General features: G+C 36.7%; 1 protein-coding gene and 1 non-coding gene across 4 annotated transcripts in view; both read left to right on the forward strand.

The window, feature by feature from the left end:
* Window positions 1-19,329, forward strand: part of COL8A1 (collagen type VIII alpha 1 chain) — a 155,649-nt gene that overhangs the window by 90,874 nt on the left and 45,446 nt on the right. For all 3 annotated transcript variants that reach the window (XM_036243718.1, XM_036243720.1, XM_036243719.1), the window contains one exon: window positions 7,415-7,514. The gene's annotated coding sequence lies outside the window, so the exon portion shown is untranslated. The remainder of the gene's footprint in view (window positions 1-7,414; window positions 7,515-19,329) is intronic.
* LOC118617950 lies at window positions 11,802-11,905 on the forward strand. Its single transcript, XR_004956906.1, has one exon. It is a non-coding gene; the product is annotated as a U6 spliceosomal RNA (small nuclear RNA).

The following is a 19,329-nucleotide window of genomic DNA, read 5'->3' on the forward strand; positions in this document are numbered from 1 at the left end:
TTGATCAAATCCCAGACGCACACAGTACTTATTTTTTTCTCCTTCCTGCTTCCTCCTACCTTGGTCTGAATTATAGTTATTTCACAAGATAAGTTACACAACTATATACTTGAAGTTTTTCACATTTATTTCAAAAGTGCATAAAATGATTACTTCATGGCATTATTTTGTTAGTTAGTGGTTACTGAATCAGTATCATTAATTAGTTTACAGCAAGAATAAATTAACCTTTTTTGTTTTTATCCTCACCTGAGGACATTTTTTTCCATTTTTGTTCAGATAGAGTGGGAGGGAGAGAGAGAGAGAGAGAGAGAGAGAGAGAGAAACATCAACGTGAAAGGGACACATCGAGTGGCTGCCACCCACACAACCAACCAAGACCAGGGACAAACTGCAGCCGAGGTACGCGCCCTTAGCAGGAACCGAACCCTGGTCTCTCTGGACCACAAGCCGACGCTCTAACCGCTGAGCCAAACTGTCCAGGGCAAGAATAAATTAACTTTTAACTGGAAGTAAAACTAAGTCAAATTTTACTCATCCAAGGCATTTTTTTAACTTGCTCAAAACAAATTGCTTCACAAGTCATCTTAGATGAGGTATAATGTTTAATCACTTAATTAATTTATGGATGATTATATGAATAGATTATAATGCAAATGACAAGATGATTGAACAAGGATATCATAATGTACTTGCCTAAACAAAGAAATCCACTTACTTTGCACCTTTTAGTTAAATTTAAGCATAGCTCTATAATGCCAAATATCTGGATAACAGAAAGGAGTCTTCATATGAGATTCTCTTGGAATATCTACCTTACAAAAATAAGGTCTTAGTCGTTTTTCCTGAACTCTGTTATTTAGAAGACCTCTGATTATACCTGGAGTCACCATTAGGTTCTCAATATTTTACCCTCTCTGAAGGTTCATCCAATGGTTTCATTTGAAAAGGGTTATAATTTCATCTTCTATATTGTCTCAGCAAGGACGAGGGACTTCTGGGAAACATTTGATGTATTTCTATCTACAGTATTGCAAAAGTATCAGAAGGATGCACCTGAAATAAAAATCTCATAGACTATTTCCTGTCAAATATCACCACTTAAATTGTATTGTAAGGGCCTAATTTTAGATTCCAACCAATGAAGCTATTGGTCTCCAATTCTCTAAACTAAAGTCACAGTTTCCAACATTTGTTCACATATTTAAGTGTTGATTAATTTCTCACTCCCACCTTTCTTATTCCAAACTGATAGAATCCAAAGGTTTTAGATATTCATATTTCTCAGTCCTTTTACTACTTGATCATTTAGACTTTGCTTCTTCGAACTTTGTAACCATTGAATGCTCTCATGAAACTATAACATGGATTTTATAAATGAAAGAAAATTAATGTTTATCTAATCATAACATACTTAAAAGACCAGTGATACAGCAATCTAGACCTCCAATGGTGGCTAAGTATAACCTTAGATTGTTTTCCTTTTATTTAATTTGTCAGAATTTAGTTGTTAGTTCAGAATTGATTCTGTTTTCATAAAATTGGAATTCTCAATCCTAGAGTTTCATCTGAGACTCTGTAACCTTAAGTTTTTGTAAAAATCAGCTGAAGGATTAAGGAGTTTCTTTGGATGGGTTGAGAAAGGGAAATGGGCCCCCTCCCACCCCTTCTTCCAGCTCTCCGAACATTATTAAGCTGCACTGAAACCAGATCAGGTGCACTTCTCCATAGGATAATAAGAACAGTTTCTGCCCTGGCCAGTTTGGCTCAGCAGTTAGAGCCTTGGCTCGCAGACCAGAGAGTCCCGGGTTCGGTTCCCGCTAAGGGCACATACCTTGGTTGCAGTTTTTCTACTCTCTCTCTTTTTCCCTCTCTCCCTCACGCTCTATCTGAAGATAAATGCAAAAATGTGCTTGGGTGAGGATAAAAAAAAAAAAAAAGAATAGTTTCCAGTCCTGGCCATTTTGGCTCAGTGGCTGGAGTGTCGGCTTGCGGTCCAGAGAGACCCGGGTTCGGTTCCCACTAAGGGCACATGCCTCGGTTGCAGTTTGTCCACGGCCCTGGTTGGTCGTGCGGGTGGCGGCCACTCAATGTGTCCCTTTCACGTCGATGTTTCTCTCTCTCTCTCTCTGCCCCTCCCACTCTATCTGAACAAAAAATGAAAAAATGTCCTCGGGTGAGGATAAAAAAAAAAGAATAGTTTCCAGGAACCTCAGGGTGCCTCACCCAACTGTCTTTCCTAAGTCCCGGCATTTCTAAACAACCTGGATGCACAGTTCCTTTGGAAATCTTATGCCCAATTTAATAACGTTGATCAATGAATATTTGTTGTGCTCCAATGTCCATGAATCAGTGAAGTAAAACATAGTATCCCTTGAAAAGCCTGAAATTAAACTCTGGGATAATGTCAATGGGTAAGAATAGGCAGTTCCTTTGTTTTGCAGCCGTGTGTGAAAGAATGGGGTCTGTCTTTTCGTTGCCTTAACTCATTGTGCATGGTTGCAAAAATTAGATGAGACTGTCCAGACAACACACTTAGCAAGGAGACTGGCCTAAAGGACATGTGTCATAAATGTATTTCCTTTCCCTGCAAGAACCGTAAGAATGTGTTCTGCCTGCTTTGCAGAGGAAATTCAAAACTAGACTATGTTGAAATACATATAAAAACGTGTGCCTGAGTGTCTGAATGTTACAAAATTTCTGAAATAGTATGATATGTCTATAAATAGCAATTCAGATTTTTCTCATAGATTTTATAGAAATAGATTTCATTACTGTAGAATCTTATAATCATACCAGGCCACTGAGGCCCAACCACTAAGCTTATCTCAAAGCAAATGACACAGAAAGGAACAATTTTGTTTTGTTTATTTCTTTTAATTGAGATATAATTGACATGTAACTTATAATAGCTTTAAGTATATAACATAATGAATGATATTTGTGTATATTATATGTATAGAAAATGATCACCACAATAAGTCTAGTTAACATACATCATTAATCATAATTAAAATTTTTTTCTTGTGATGAGAACTTTTAAGATTTCTCTTAGCAACTTTAAAATATATAATACAGAATTATTAACTAGTCACCATGCTGTGCATTACAAAGTGGCCAGTGTGGCTCAGTTGGTTGGCCATCGTCCTGTGTACCAAAAGGTTGCTGGTTCAATTCCTGGTCCAGGCACATGCCTGGGTTGAAGGCTCAATTCCTGGTAGGAGGTATACAGGAGGCAGTTGATTGATATTATGCTCTCACATTGATATTTCTCTTTCTCTCCCTCTCTCCCTTCTCTTCTCTCTAAAAAAAAATAAATTAAAGTTTTTATAAGTTTAAAAAAAAACAAAGGGGAACAGTTTTAACTCCCATCCATCCAATAGGGTAATTAAGAAAATTCCTCATTCTAGAGGCTTGTATTAAACCAGCCTCAAAAATGAAACCTTGTTTTCAACACTTTCAGTGCTGAAAGGCAAGTCTAGTTTCTTATCCAGTAAATAAATCACGTTTGACAGGAGTGAAAATGTTGGTGGGAGGTGCACATTCTTCATTTCAAAACCGGGGACCCGGTGAGTGGGGGTACAGTTTCAAAAGTACCAGGTTTTACAGAGGAGCTCTCATCACGCTCCTGAAAAAATGTGATGCTGTTGTGACTTTGTTTGTGGGTTTTTCTGTTTTCAAAATTGAAACAATGTATTTCGCTCTAATCAGAACCATCAAAGCTCTTTAAAATGCCCATATAACTCACAATTTCTGGGGTTTTTTTTAATGATGTCAAATGCTGTCTTTTTCTGTACTGCTAAGTTCTGTGTTTCAGAAGTACAAAAAGTATTTGTACAGCATCCAGCAAATATTGACAGAACACCTACCATGAGCCAAATCCTATTTCTGGTTGCAAGGGATATTACAATAAACAAAACAAACAAGTTCCCTGCTCTCAAGGAGGGGTGGGGAGAAAGGAATGTTTGGTTGAAGCCTACTATAAATGAATAAAATGTACCATTAAATAGCGAAGATATAACTACTCCTATGCAATTAAAGAGAATTCGAGATACATGAAAATGAGTGGTTGACTTTAGATTGGATGGTCAAGAAAAACCTCTCTGAAGAAGTGATATTCAAGTTGAGATAAGTTATGAAGGGCCCAACAGTATTCTAGAGGAAGAGAATTCCAGGCTGGGGACCAGAAAGTCCTGAAAGTGGGGACCAGCATGATATTTTGCATAAGGAGAAGGCCAGTGTAGCTAAAAAATAGACAGCAAGGGGGAAAAGAGGGAAATTGTAGGGAAAATGGAATCACATGAGGCATGGAAGCCAAAAAAAAGAAGTTTAGGTTTGTTCTAAGCGCTATACGGAGCTAATGGATGAGAGGGCTGGGAGGATCTCAAGCAGGAGAATAGCATGATCTGATTTTCTTTTCCTTTTTTTTAAAATTCTCACCCAAGGATATTTTTCCATTTATCTTCAGATAGAGTGGTAGAGTGGGAGGGGGAGAGAGAGAGAGAAACATTGGATGTGAGAGAGATACATCAATTGGTTGCCTCCTACACGACACAACCAGGGCTGGGGACAGAACCGCAACTGATATATGTGCCCTTGAGCAGAATCGAACCCATGACTCTTTGGTTCAAGGGCCGACGCTCTAACCGCTGAGCCAAACTGACCAGGGCTGATTTGCTTTTTCAAAGTTTACCACATCTTCTGGTGGAGAGTGGAACAAGAGTAGGTGCACTTTTTATGCAATAAACATTTTATATTTTACCTCATTCCTGATTACTTCCTTACCTAAATTCTTAGATTCCTAGCAAAGTAAAAGAATCTGATATTTTAAAAGCTCTGGATGTACAACAAGCTACATATTGCCAGTGTAGCTAATAGTTCCCTTCAGGTCTTGCAATGGTGCTTGAAAATTGAATAATTTGATTTATTTCATGTGGTGATTGCAGCACTCTTTCTTACAATGTTTTGAATGGCAAAGTAAAAAAAATGTGTCATCACATAACAGCAAAAAATGTCTTTTAGTTAGTAATTATTTTAAAGGACATTCTTCTGGCTCATAGAGAGGAAAGAATCCCTTATAAACATATGTGGTAAACACTCAATAAATGCTAAATGATGATGCTCATCTCACATTATAAAAATGGTAACTGAGGTTTTTTTTAGTTATTTTCTTTGTGTCCAATACTGCAGAAACTGCTTTCTGCATCTGTCTGGGTGTGGAACTGGGAAAGCTGTGCAGAGAGAAGTAAATTGAATAAGATGTGTGACACATGCCTAATAGTGACCCTCACCATTTCTATTTACCCTGTGCATCTTTCTCCTGTTTTATTTTCACCATATCAAAGGGGGAAAAAAGTTTTGGCAGAAGAAGACATTGGGGAAAAAATATCATCTAATGCAATTAATCATCATGAGGGCAAGAGCTATACCTGTATTTTTCCCAACATTTTATCTCCAACACTAAGCATTGTGCCTTGTACATAGTAGTCCTCATTGAATATGTACTAAAAAACGATTTGGGGAGAGGTGCCAAAGTATTTTTCAGCCTGGTCCTGCTATCCAGTCTAGATCTAGGGTTTCTTTTTCATGGAGGCAGCTATGTTCATGGAATGTCTCCTTCATATCTGTCTCTGTTACCTGCCAGTCATACCTTATGAGAAATGGACTGGAAAAGTCAAGCCCTTGCGTTCATTTACCGTCATTGAACTTTATTACTAGAGATCATTTGAGATCTCATGACTTTCCAGAGACAAAACGTTCTCAAATCACCTGTGGCTGACCCAAACTTTATTTATGTCTGAATATGCACAAGTTGAGCCAAAGTTCAGAACGCAGCACCCTTCAGGCCTACACACATGTTATGAGCACTCCCTGCAGAAGGCCATGTACCAGAGCCTGGGCCTTGTGTTTTGGGGACACTCATGTTTGTAGACATTTGGCAACTAGAAGACATTCAAATATTGTCTCATTTCATGTTGAATACCGAATATAGATAAATACTTAGAACCATACTTTCCAATAAGATAACCACTAGCCACAAATCCGTATTTAAATTCAAATTAATTAAAACAAAAAAGAACTAAAAATTCAGTTCCACCTTTGTACTAGCCACATTTCAGGAACTCAGTAGCTACATGTGGCTAGTGGCTACCGTGTTGAACAGTGCAAACATAGAGCATTTTCATTGTCACAGGAAGTTTTACCGACTAGTACTGCTCTAGAATATATCGCTTATGTTACAGAAATTCTAAATTGGATACCCAATTCTGCAAGTATCTACTAATCATTCAATCTTAGCTTTCAAATCTTTGTGTATCTAAATGTCTGTAGTTATTCCTATTTAAATCTTTTTGAACATCAAATGTAGATAATAGTTCCTAAACAAGTCTCTATGAAATATAATAAAACAAAGCAAAGTATCTGTTATCCCAAATACAGAGTTAAATTTCTGAAACTCAGTTTGAGTGGGAATAAGTCCTACCTGATTTTTAAAAAGTCTAAATTATAGATCGTTCACAGTTTCTTCAACTAAATTACACAAAAAACTCAAACAAAAATCTACAAGTGTTGCCAAATTAAAGCCCTATCAGACCTGACTTGATAAATAACTAAGAGTAATTTCTAGCTCAAATACTGTTGTATACAAATCGATGGAAAATGTGTTGCTGGAAGAGTTAACTTTTCTAAAATAAACCTAACTTTTCTCCCTGAGGTATAATTTCCTCATAAATTTGTTTCCTCTAAAGCAAATGCCCAAATCCTTTCTAAATTATCTCAAATCTGTACTAATGGGAATTATTTTAGTGAGAACTTAGCACATAATATAACCATGAAAGGCAATAAAGATATATAGTAAATTGTTTATTTGGACAGAAACTATATATAGTATATGTGTAAAAATGAATAAGTGCACATTAGCATATATTGAAACACACACACAGAAAAATTATCTCCTAATCAGCATTCAAAGATCCCTAATCTCTAGTAAATGTGCTTTTAAATTTTGGCAAATAGTAGCATTTTTTACTGAAGTGTATATTTATACATTCCTATTATGTAATTTCTCCTATGATCCAAAAACAATACGTTTTGATAATTCAGCTTCTTCTTGTCTTTCCAATTGAGTAAAAGCAGCAATTCTCAACCTCTTTATCTCATGACACACATAAACTGATTAATAAAATTCTGAAACACACCAAAAAAATATATTTTTTACCGACCTGATTTTAATAAAGGCATAATTTTGATTCATTCACACCATTGTGTTGGATGTTGTCATTTTTTTATTTGACGATGTAAGAGGAAAGAGGTCAGTGCCCCTGTTTAAATAGTCAGATATTGCATGTTTTAAAATTTTTTGCGAGCACACTGGTTGAAAACCGCTGAGTAAAAGTATCCTTTTCTTCTTCTTCAGACACTCATCTGGTGGAGAGATAGAAACCAGTTCCAGGAGTGCCACAGGAAGGCACAACGGAGGACACTGGTCCCGATTCCACAGGCAGCCAAGTCTAAATGTAAGTGTGAGAAGCAAGGGAGGGCGCGCCGGGCCTGGCCTCCGGTGCGCACCGGGGAAGTGCCCGCAGCAGTCACGGGGAGTCAGAGGCGTTTGGCAGACACTTGAGTGTCCAGCCAGCCTGCCTGTCTTATCTCCTAGCCCCATCTCCGCCGCTGCAAAAGCCTTTAGACCATCGCTACCAATGCCAGGTTTTTAAATCCCCGACAGTAAAATACATGTGCAGAGTGTGATCCTAGCCGGTTTTTTAAGTCCAGGCATGTTGAATAAAGTCTTAAAATAATCATTTCCATAGGCCCTGACTAGGTTATCCAAGTGTTCACCAGATGCTAGCAGCTAGATTTTGCAGAGGAAAATTGCTAACTTAAGCTGCTTTTCATGATTCAGCAGTGGGTTTTAAGTAATAAAAGATCTGGAGATTTGTAAAATAAATAATGCCAGTGCAAATGGGAAAATTAAAATAATCTTATCATCTTCCAGTCATATCTATATGTGATTTTGTACCATTATCAAATTTCTCTTAATTGGGCCAATTTTTTTTTTCTGGCTGATATTTTATAGTTTTAAGTTATGATTTGCAATGAAGAAATGATTCCTTTCAGATGACTGAAGTGGCATGGGCTAAGTTTTCCTAAAGACAATCTAGGAAATGTGAAACAGAGCATGATAAAACAAATATATTTTTGTTCACAGATGATACAGAATATTCACAGTGAAAAATAATAACAGTATACTACAATCTCTTTTATCCCTGAATTGATCTCTCGGTAGAAGCAATTAACATATGAAGTACATCATTAACTTTTTAACTTTGATGGAAAAAAAAAATACCATCCATTTCTGACAAGTAGACATTATCTCATAGTATCCACAGCCATCTTACGCTTATTACTACTGCCTGGTTTTAAGTGTGACTTTTGGACACACAACTCAATATTTCCTAATATTTAATAGTACATGACTCTTTATAGTCTGTTTAATTTTATTCAGTAATTCAAAGAATGAATAGTTAAGATTCTTTAGATGTTTGTCTTCTCGCTGGAGGTGCCCTTGAACAGAAAAAGAGAAGCATAGCAAGAAGCCCTGCAGTGAATACCACGTGACCACATCCAGTCTAGAATGAACCAATTCTGAGTTCCTGGAGAAATTCAAATATGTTAATAACTCTCCTAAGGTATCAAATTTTTACTACAGGTACCACTAATTATTTTGGCTAGACTTCATCGAGGTCAGATGTTAATCAAATGAAATATTTATAACGTCAAACCATTGAATAAAAAATATATGCCCCTTTAAGCAACGGGTTACAGGAGAAGCTGATGAAGGAGGCACGACTCCGGTTACAGTCATAATGTCAGGGTAAGGCTCTGAACCCAGTTCAGGAAACTTTATAATTGTTGCAACCAATGGCAAGCTCAGCTTCTGGATTTTTTGTAACAAAATCTTGCTGCCAAGGGCATTGATGGGCTCACCCAGTAAAAAGTTACAATAATAATGTTAAACTAAATCATAAAAATGCAGAAGGTGGTTATTATAGGGCAGAGGAGAGAAATTTCTTATAAAGTTATGGTGAAAATATCAAAAATACCTTTATTAGACTTTTAAAAAATTAAATCTTGTTTTTAAACTGGGGTGCAAAAACAATAAAATGTAAAGGTTACTCAATAAATTATGTCATTCAATGGTCAACAGCAATGAAAATAAAAATAACGTTGATTCAACATGGTCATCAGTTCAGGCAGGTCCAAAGCTTATACATGATAGTTTTCCAATAAAAGTAACAATCTGAAAGTAATTTTAAAGAAAGAATTTTGATTGAAAAAAGAATGAACTTTTGAAATGTATAGTCTCCTTAGTGATAATAAACTTGGCTTATGCTTAATTTCACATAGTATAAAACCCTAAATATTTTATGTGATTTTTTAAGTTCTGTGAAGAAATTCATTTAAAATAAATGTAGAAATGGCCACAAAAAATAAATATGAAAACCACGATAGGGTTACAATTAGGGAAGATAGAAATAGATCACGATTACTCATCCTCTGTGTGCCCTCCAAAAAATAAAGGATGTGACTTTTAAAATTATATTTGAATAATCTAGAATTTCCTTTCTGATGATCTTTTTATTTTCTGAAACTATGGATTCCTGAACCACATAACATACACATTTTGGTTGACATAGTCTATATTTTGCTCAAGTTAAATAACAGTGACATTTATCATAGTAGCAAACTCCTTTTGCTTATGAGAATATCTAATGTACCTTATACACAGGAAGCAGAAGCAAACATCGATTGAACTGAATTATTTGCACTGTCTGTTCAGAGATTAATGTGTCTCTTGGATTCACACTGGAGAGGTGGTGTCTCACACATGGGAATTAATGAGCTACATCTGTAACCAAAAATAATCCATGGAAAACCTGCTGAATTGATCCATATCTGTTTTATTAATCAAACCCACTACGGAAGGGCTTTCTTGTGGTTGTACCATATTTTGGAGATAAATAGAGTGGGGAAACCACAGTTCAATTTAGAAGTTGTTTGAAACTTTGAAGAACGTGGGGTTTTATATTATATGACAGTAATAAAGTCCAATCCTTGATAGTTGTAATTCTGATATATTAGGTATATAAATATCCCGTATGTATAATTTTACTGCAAAACATTATGACGGTGGCCAAGAAGACCCTTACTATTCAATAAGGAATGTGCTTCTTACTGCTACTCTCTTCCTTCTTCATTTTTTAAAAATGAAAAAGAGTTAGGGTTTGGGAAGATTTTTTTTTAGCCAGCTTGGTATGAATAGCCTTTAGTTGAAGCAGATGGCTGGAAGTCAGAAGCCCCAGATTCTATCCTTCATTCTCCTACCAACTTGGAATGTGGCCTTGGGCAAGTCATGAGAGTAAATCTACAATAAAAGGGGTAATAATGCCTTACATGTGTACGGTGCTTTATGATCTAACAGAACACTTTCACATATAATATCTTATTTAATCTTTTCCACAGCCTCCTATGAGGGCTATGGCAGTTATTAACGAGCTCCGTTATATAGAGAGTAGGAATTTGAGACCTAGAGAAACTAAATCAGTTGTTCATGGCCATATCAATATCACATGTCAGAGCCAGGAGCAGACATATATTATGATCCCAAGTTAGTCTTGGTCTTTTTTCCTCTACACCACACTGCTCCCCTCTGGTGCCTTCCTACTGGGAATGACTAGAGCCGAGCTGTCCAGTATGGTAGCCATGAGTCACCTGTGGTGACTTGAGCCCTTGAAATGTGGCTGGTTGAAACCGAGATGTGCTGTGAGTGTAAAAATTCATTCAAGATTTCTAAGACTTTAATAAAAAAGATGTAAAATATCTCATTAATACTTTTTATATTGTTTGCACATAATATTGTTTGCCCATATGAAGGAGCAGTTACTCTTCATTTTCTAAAGGGTTTTTGTATGTTACAGTAGAATTCTTTATAGCCTCATTTCCCAGTATGTTAAAACTTACCTATCGTTTATATTATGTTAGCCCTGGCCAGTGTTAGAACATCAGCCTACACACAAAGGGTCAAAGGTTCAGTTCCCAGTCAAGGACACATACCTGGGTTGCAGGTTTGATCCCCACTCTAGTTGGGGTGCTTGTGGAAAGCAACCAATCAATCAATCGATATGTCTCTCTCACATTGATGTTTCTTTCTCACGCGCACTCCCTTCCCCCCCATACCCCCTTCCTCCCTTCCACTGTTTCTAAAAATCAATAGAAAAAATATCCTCTGGCAAGGGTTAACAAAAAAATTAAAAATTTAAAAATGATATTACTTTAGACATCTTGAGTTAAATAAAATATATTATTAAAATTAATCTCACCTATTTGTTTTAACATTTTTAATGTGGCTACTAGACAATATGAAGTCACACCTATGGCTCACACTGTTTCTATTGGACAGTGCTGGACTGGTGGATTCCATTGTTCAGAGCCCACGGGATGGATTTCACAGTGTAGGACTTGCTTATGCACCTGCCTGGATGTGGCTGAGACAAGTTTCCAAAGACTGTCAAATACAGAGCAGTGTACATTAGCACAGTGATTCGGTCATTCTCACACTTCTTCCACGTGCCGGGGAAATGTCAGACTTCATTAGCCAATGCCTCAGATTGCTCATTTATTGAAAGTATTCCTGTTATACTTGCTGAATGCTTGAAAGGCTTAGAGAAAAAGAACCATGGAAAGAGCTATAAATTATATTTATGGCTCTGTGGCACACTTTACTTTAAAATATGTTCCCCTTAGTGCTCACTTCGGCAGCACATAGACTAAAGTCGAAGCGATACAAAGATTAGCGCAGCCCCTGCACAAGGATGACATGCTAATTGGTGAAGCATTCCATATTTTCAAAAAATATATATTCCCATTAAACATTAAGAATAACTGATACATTAGACTATTAAGTGATATAGGCAATGTAAAATAATAATATATAAATTGATTGTAAAATATGGTGTATTTTATTTCCCCTACCAACTCTTTAAGATACTTTATATATACTTCCTAAAGAAGTAGTTTACCCCTAGTTTGAAAAATCGAAGTGAAAATCCTCAGGAAAAATAGGTTATTTTTTAAGGAGAAAATATGGTAACAAATAGTCCAAATCCTGAAGGCTAACATCTATTGAGCATTTACTATTTGGACTCAAGAACTATGCTAAGAGTAGACCAGGTTATCTCATTTAAGGAATTAGCAAAAGGGAGCAGAATGGAATCTTTTAACCATTATTGCCTCTTACGTCAATGTTATTTGAAATCACAATGCAACCTATCACAACAGTAATAGAATATTTGGAATTGTTCCATTTTATTCATTTCAATTCCACAGTGTTCACCTAGCAAATACAATAGACCAGGAACAGCTCTAGACTCTGAAGGAATATTTGACAATAAGACCAGCACTCTGCCCTGTAAGAGTACGTAAGTCAGTAGACTTGTGAACATGGTTTTGAACAATATATACTTTTATAAACAAGCCTATATGAAGGAGCAGTCACTCTTCACTTTCTAAAGGGTTTCTTTATGTTACAATAGAATTCTTTATAGCCTCATTTCCCAGTATGTTAAAATTCACCTATTGTTTCTAAACAAAGGTCTCATTAAACATATATATGTTTAAGGTCTCATATATGTAGTATGAATTTCAGAGATTTGCTTCCTCTATATATTATACCCATTTGGAGAAAAGTGGGATGAAATTACTTTAAATCTTTTTTACATTAAGGAAGGATGAAAACAAACAAATAAAAGGGGGACCTAAATCCAAATGACACTGAAAATCACAAAACAGTGGAACAGATGAGTTTTGTAACTTTTTGTACAATAATAATAATATGTTATCTTTGAAGGTAGAGATTAAAATGTGTGTATATGAGCTAGTTATATATTTAATTTTTAAAAGAAGACTTCAAAATGTAATGTACAACTTGTCAATTACTTAATGTTCATGATTACCTAGAATGAAATCAAAAGAAAAATATTAACAATAGTTAACTCTGCATGGCAGAATTTTAGATATTTCTAGGTGATTATTTATACTTTTTGGTAATAATTTTAGAATAAATATGCATTGCTTTTATTTAAATAATAAGAAAAATTATTCTAATCAACTTCAAAATTGATTGCAAATGAGAAGGCAAAAATTATTGGGGGAGAGTAAAGTGCAAATTTTACTCTCAATCATAAAATTTTAAAATAATAATATGTTCATAGGTTCTTCTTTCCAGGAGTTATTGCCCTTATTTTGATTCAAGATAAGGCAACCTGTGGACTATTCAAGCTCTCTAGATAAGGAAGGTGAAAATTGGATTGGGTTTCATAGACTTCCTTAAGAAAGCAGTTCACCCTTAGCCATGAACATAAATGTAAAGATCATTGTTGTAACATGAGCTCTTAAAACTCCAGGTTATAACTGCAGCCATGAGAGGAGCAGAGCACTGTGTAAAGTGCACCTTCTACCTTACAACAAACCTGCTCATCAGTCATGTCTAATGGCAGCTGCTTAAACCTGGCCTTGGTCTTAGCCTCTGAGGTGTGTAAAAATTTCATGTGGGACTATATCATACAATCACATCTTTGAGCTGGATAGGATCTTAGTGATCCTAAAAAGTAAAATATAGAGCTGTTTTAGGCATCCCATTTAAAAATGCATGGAGAAATATTTGGTCTGATAACTTCTTTTATGGAAACAGCACTAAAATTTTACTACAAAGACAGCTCAGAAATGAGTTATTTGTGCCATTTAGTCATTAAATCGTAAATCCACAGACTGTTAGAGCTGAAAGGGGCCTTCTAGATTATCTCATCCAATACCAATATTTTTCAGATGAGAAAAGTAAGGAACAGAAAAGCTATTTTCCCAGGAAAAAGTGAAATCACTGAAAAATATCCTAAAGAATCCAGGAATTTCTGGAAGCTTACCTAGGAAGGGCCAGGTATTCCAAATCCTGTCAGAACTGTATACTTTTAATTTTAATTTGGTTGTGAATACTCCTGTGCAAGGAAAAAATATGCTAATATTAACTAATATTCATATAATATATGAAGAGCACATTCACAGTGAATACATATAAAGTAAAAATAAAAAATATAACAAAACCAATTATTTCAGACCAGATCACTCACGTATTACTCAGCTTCCTTTCTTCAGTGAACCAAATAATTGAAAGGAGCGTTCTTTGTTATTTTTTAGACACAATCATCCATTATCATGAGAAATTAGCTACTTCCACAGTTGCTGATAGCCCAGAGAATAATGGGACATTTATTCCTTGAGTTAAAAAAGAAACAATTTCAAAGTTCAATTGATTTTATGCATTAATGAAAAATACGCTTATAATAAAATTATATTTATTATAAACATATTCCTCATCCCCTCAAAATACATACTTGCTACTCATTACAGAGATTGTCCTGGAACAAGGAACTATTAAGGTTCTTTTTCTATGTTCAGTGTCTGTCAAAGAAATGGAAATAGTAACACTTGATTTTAAGGAAAATAGAGCAGTACATGCATGTCTTATCATCTATGAAAAAGAAATAAGAGCAGTTTTAAAGTTGTTTAAAGACAAGCCAAACAGAGAAAGACAAGTATCATATGATCTCACTTATTTGTAGAATATAATGAACATAACAGTCTGAGGAATGGGGTAGTCCCAGAGACGTGGAAGTGGGGTACAGACTGACAATCCCCTAAAGAGGGGGTAGTGGGGGAGAGATAAACCACAGAACTTATATGCATGTATGCATGAACAGTGGACATGGACAACAATGCTGGGGACAGGGTGGGGAGGGGGAGGGGGGAATCAGTGGGGGAAAAAGGAAAAACATTTGTAACAAAAATAAATAAATTAATTAAATAAATAAAAGTTCTTTAAAGATTAAATCAGCTAATAATAGGTGCAAAATGTTTAGTACAGTGCTTGGCACATAGTTAACATATAATAAGTGTCAGATGTTATTGTTAGTAGTAACTTTTTATTATTTATAACATGATAACTCCTGCATATACACCTTTCCCTTTAATCAAACCAAACTTGCAATTGCCCACACTGCTTCATGATCCCATGCCTGTGCACTTGATTTTCTCTCTTTCCAAATGTCCTTTCTTGGTGAGCTCCTACCCATCACTCAAAGTTCAGCTCTGAAGTGCCCTCCTCATACCTGACTTTCCTATGCCTGACTCATTTGCACTCACCCATTTCCCAGGATACCCTGTACATACGCTTTTAGCAATTGAGAACATGACTTTTTTTATTTGATTATCCTCACTTCCAACACACACACCCCTGAAAATGCATCACATTCAATGCATCACACACATTTTTTTTCTCTCTTGTAGAAATGTCTGAATTGAACCAACTCCTGTATAAATAAGTAAATGGGTTTTTTTCTTTATGAGTAAGTATTAGGGTAGAATGTGTGTACCTGGTGGCCTCAGTTTAGAAGGTGGTAAGGGTATGCAGGGTGTGGTGGGCAAAGCTAGGGGATACTGCTTGGGACCTGGCTCTGCCTCAAGCCTAACCCTGTGTCTTCAGTGAGTCATTTAACTTCTCTGGACTCAGTTTCCTGCTCAGCAAAATGAGCAGGTTAGGCAAAATATTCTTTGAGTACCCGCCCAGCATCAACATTTATATGATGCTAAACATTGGCTCATCTCAGTGATTCTCAAATTTTAGCAGGTCTTACAATCATCAGGAGGGCTTGTTAAACATTAATACTTGGTCAGCAGGTCTGAGAATGGGCCAGGAATTTACATCTTCAACAAGATCCTGGGTGCTGAGGTGGGGGTGGGGAGAACCACACTTTGAGAACCACTGATTCATCTTCTTAACACAGGATTGTGACAGTCTTCTTGTCACTTGTCAAAGCACTCCTGATATACAAATTCACAATAGGATGTAGGCAGGTAAACCCAGGCTTCTGTGGGACAGCCATAAGGATAATTGAGTGCATGTGGGTGAGTTCCAAGAGCAGCCACAGAAGGCAAACTTTGCTGACCTGCTGACCACAGTTTTGTTCAAGGCCCACCTTGTGGGGATGAGATAGCTGGAGTTCTCAGTGCTCCGCTGGAGCTGAAGTCACATGGATCACAATTGCCATCTAGTGACAGCTTTGCATTACTGCACATACAGACTACAGAATGAAATTGTACTTCTCATTTGGAAACTCTTTTACAAAGCTGTCTAAGTTCAGGATGAGAACTCTCGAGACAGCTCTAATATACTCTAGTCTTATGTACATTTGTATCTAAGTACTATAAAAATAAACAAGTATATATCATTTTCTATGTGTGAAGCACTGTTCTAATAATTTAGTTTTGTAAGGTTATTCACAGGAACCCAATGAGATAGATACATTATCCCCATTTTACAGACATGAAATATAACTACAGCTGTACAAAAAAACTAAGAAACACGCCTGAGGTTGCCCAGGCAGTAAACTGGTAGAACTGGGATTGAACTCAGACAGCTCCTGGAGAGACATTATTCTAGCCGACCTCTTTCATATCAGCAATCTAAAATAGTTACTAAAACAATTGGCACCTGAAAACAGTCATCAGTTCCCAGAATGGGTCTGGAAAATTTTATAAAACACAAACTGAAGCAATTAACTTTTTCTGATTCTTCCAAATGAAATCAGCCCATGTGCAGTAACTAAAGAGATGCTTCTACCTACATAAAGACCATAATAAAATAAAAAGAATGCCAACTTGGAATCAACTTCCAACTTGCTCTGCTACCTTGGACAAGTTGCTTAACCTTTCTGGGTTCTACTTTCTTCATCTATAAAGTAGAAAAAATAAAAATGTAGTTTACAGGTTTTGGAGTTCATTAAATTCAGATTAAATTTGAGAGTAACCGATGAAGTTATCCAGTGAATGAGATCACAACAGCAAATAGGAGATGATGTGCAATACCACATTGCTTTTTCTCCAATTATCCTGCAATGAAAGAAGCTAGGACAACAGATTATTTTCTACTTTTTATTTTATTTTATTTTTAAATCGTTTTTTAAATTTTTTTATTCTAATTGACATACAATATTATATTAGTTTCAGGTGTACAGCCAGTGATTAGACATTATATAACTTACTAAGTGATCATCACAAAAACTCGTATACCCATCTGACACCATATATAGTTGTTAGAATAGTATTGACTATATTACCTATACTGTACTCTACATCCTCATGACTATTCAGTAAAAACCAATTTGTACTTCTTAATCCCTTCACTTTTTTCACCCATCTCCCCAACCCCCCTCCCATCTGGTAATGGTCAAAACATTCTCTGTATCTATGAGTCTGTTTCTGTTCTTCTTGTTCATTTATTTTGTTTTTTAGATTCAATTGTTGCCATATTATTGTTTATAATTTTTATTTCTTCTTTTCTTCCTTCTCCCCCCCCCCCCTTCCTCCTCTTCCAAGAAGATGCTTTAACATTTCTTGTCATAATGGTTTGGTAGTGATGAACTCCTTTAGCTTTTTCTTGCCTGGGAAGCTCTTTATCTGTCCTTCAATTCTAAATGGTAGCTTTGCTGGGTAGAGTAATCTTGGTTGTAGGTCCTTGCTTTTCATCACTTTAAATATTTCTTGCCACTGCCCTCTGGCCTGCAAAGTTTCTGTTGAGAAATCAGCCAAGAGTTGTATGGGAGCAAACTTGTAGGTAACTGACTGCTTTTCTCTTGTTGCTTTTAAGATTCTCTCTTCGTCTTTAAACTTTTGCATTTTAATTATGTTTCTTGGTGTGGACATCTTTGGGTTCATCTTATTTGGGACTCTGCACTTCCTAGTCTTTATGTCTATTTCCTTCACCAAGTTAGGGAAGTTTTCTGTCATTATTTTTTCAAATAGGTTTTCAATTTCTTGCTCTCTCTTCTCCTTCCAGCACCTCCATGATGCAAATGTTGGTATGCTTGAAGTTGTCCCAGAGGCTTCTTATACTATTTATATTTTATTTTTATTCTTTTTGCTGTTCTGATTGGGTGTTTTCTGCTTTCTTATCCTCCAAATCCCTGATATGAACGTCCACTTCATCTTTTCTACTATTGATTCACTGTAATGTATTCTTCATTTATGACTGGTTCTTTTTTATGTTTTCTAGTTCTGTTTCTATGTTTCCTATCTCTTTGTTGAAGTTCACACTGAGATCATTGAGCATCCTTATAACCAGTGTTTTGAACTCTGCATCTGGTAAATTGCTTATATCCATTTTATTTAGATTTTTGGAGTTTTGTTCTGTTCTTTCATTTGGGACGTTTCTTTGTCTTCTCATTTTGGCTGCCTTGCTGTGTTTGTTTCCATGTATTAGGTAGAACTGCTGTGTCTCCTGGACTTGGTAGAGTGACCTAAGGTAGTAGGTGTCCTGTAGGATCCAGTGGCACAGCCTCCTTGATAACCCAAGCTGGGCACTCCAGGTATGATCCTGTGTGGACTGTGAGCACCCTCTCCCTGTAGTTAAGCCTTGCTGGCTGTTGGCATGTCAATGGGAAAGAATTATCCCCAGGCCAATCGGTTACAAGGACTGGCTGCGACCAATGACCACCTTGGAGGATCACCATACAGGGGCCCATCCCACAGAGCAGGACTTACTTTTGTGGGGCTCTGGTGCCTGCTGAGTTATCCCCTTGAGTGTGTCACTTGTGGAGGTGGTTGGGTGGTGCTTCAACGTGGTCTGAAGCTGTCCATTGGGTGAACTGGCTCTGGAGCCTCTGGGAGGTGCAGGCCAAGATCAGCCACTGCCTGTGTTTTGCCAAAATCCTCACTGGTTTTTACAGCCAGAAATTATGGGGACTTCTCTTTCCAGCACTGGAACCCTAAGCTGGGGGACATGGTGTGAGGCTGGGACAACCCACTCCTCATGTGTGGAGGGCTCTGCAGCCAAGACACCCCTCCCAATTTTAAACCACCACTTGAGTTGGGTGTGAGACCAGCCCATTCCACATCTCTGTCCCTCCTGCCAGTCTCAATGTGTCTTCTTCTTTAAATCCCTAGTTGTAGGACTTCCATTTAGCTGGATTTCAGGCTGTTCTGAATGAATGATGGTTGTTCTGTGGTTTAGTCATAATTTTGACGGTGGTTATGGAACAATACGAGTACCCCATTTACCTACGCTGCCGTCTTGACTAAAAGATGGACAGCAGATTTGATGATCTCGTGGTCTATTGTTGAGAAGTGTTAGCATTAATAATAACACTCATGGAGTTTGCAGAGAAGTGAAGACCTCAACCAAGGAGGTCTATGTTTCACTTCTCTTCCTAGATGCTGCACTTG

Source organism: Molossus molossus, unplaced genomic scaffold, assembly GCF_014108415.1.
Source record: "Molossus molossus isolate mMolMol1 unplaced genomic scaffold, mMolMol1.p scaffold_m16_p_5, whole genome shotgun sequence".
NCBI classification, from domain to species: domain Eukaryota; kingdom Metazoa; phylum Chordata; class Mammalia; order Chiroptera; family Molossidae; genus Molossus; species Molossus molossus.